The sequence below is a fragment of the Mytilus edulis genome, chromosome 2 (assembly GCF_963676685.1).
Source record: "Mytilus edulis chromosome 2, xbMytEdul2.2, whole genome shotgun sequence".
NCBI lineage: Eukaryota > Metazoa > Mollusca > Bivalvia > Mytilida > Mytilidae > Mytilus > Mytilus edulis.
The window spans coordinates 65,924,868-65,926,411 of record NC_092345.1 but is presented as its reverse complement, the minus strand read 5'-3'; positions in this window follow the sequence as shown (position 1 = coordinate 65,926,411).

Sequence of the window (1,544 nt, the reverse complement as noted above, 5' to 3'; positions counted from 1 at the left end):
TTATTCGAAAAACTATATATTTTCTAATCCCAGGCATGGATTACCTTACCCGTATTTGGCACAGCTGTTTTGAATTTTTGGTCCTCAATGCTCTTCAACTTTGTACTTGTTTTGGCTTTCAAACCTTTTAATGTTAGCGTCACTGATGAGTGTTATGAAGACGAAACGCGCGTCTGCGGTTTACAATTATAAGCCTGGTACCTTTGATAACTAAATATATCTTGAATTACTTATATTCAAATCTTATCGTTATAATACATTTTTATATAAACTTATTTTAGTAAGTGGGTATTGGTATATGGAATACTAAAATTAGCTTACAATCAAGTCTTTAACATTCAGTAATATATTTATCATTTTTCGAAAAAAATTGATGATTGATTCCAATATAAATACTGTGAAGGAAAATGTCAAATTTTGTTGACGTTGATTTAAAGACAAGTAGTTTTTTTTTTGCTTTATTGTATATAAAAAAAAAAACTTTGACCAAATTACAATAACATCTTTTGTATGTTAAAGGGGCACTAGCTGTCAAATTCATGGTCACTGATTTGACTCAAATTCTCATATTTGATTTATAACAATGTAAAACATGTATCCAAACTATCAAAAGTCTAAAATAAACAGTTTACAGAGCATGGGGTAGATAATATATAGGCTCGTTTCGTGTGTATTTTAGTCCAGACGCCATTTAATTAACTATCGATTTGACCTCAGATGACCATATAAGCGATGTAAACATAAATAAAGATATGATGATAGATTAAACGAACACGTGCACTTAGATTTTTATAGGTCTGTTTGATTTTATTTTATAGATTAAAATTAGATGTTTCTCATTGATTTTAACCGCATAAGAATGATTTTATGTGCATCGAATTAGTAATCAAATGATTTACCGTAGTTTCACTTTCATTGTTTATATTCTTTTTCTTTAAATAACCAGTACACGTACAATGCATGCGTTGTCAATCTCTAGCTAGGGGTTAAATTGAAGTTCACATGAATACGGATTTAAAGAGGTGGACTCATTCACTTGCAAGTGAATGACTAATTATCAATGTTTTTTAGTGTAATTTGACAAAATTGAACCTTTTTGGCTGCAAAAAGCGAATTGTTATTTCACTATTTCACTTTCATTATTGATTGAACAGAAAAAAATCTAATTTTAGATTTTTTATATATCTCGTAGCTAGTGCCCCTTTAAGCTTTCTCTGAGTTGCAGTATCGAATGTGGATCTCTTTTTGTAGCTCACCTGGCCCAAAAAATTGGCAGTTGACCCATTAAGGAGATATTGCCCTTTATAGTAAATTTTAAACCATTTTTCTAAAATTTTAGTATTCTTTTAGAAAATCTTCTCCTCTGAAACTACTGGGCCAAATTTAACCAAACTTGGCCACAATCATCATTTGGGTATCGAGTTTTAAAAATGTGTGACGTGACCCTGCCAACCAACCAAGATGGCCGCCATGGCCAAAAATAGTACATAGGGGCGAAACGTAGATTTTGGCTTATATCTCTGAAACCAAAGCATTTAGAGCAA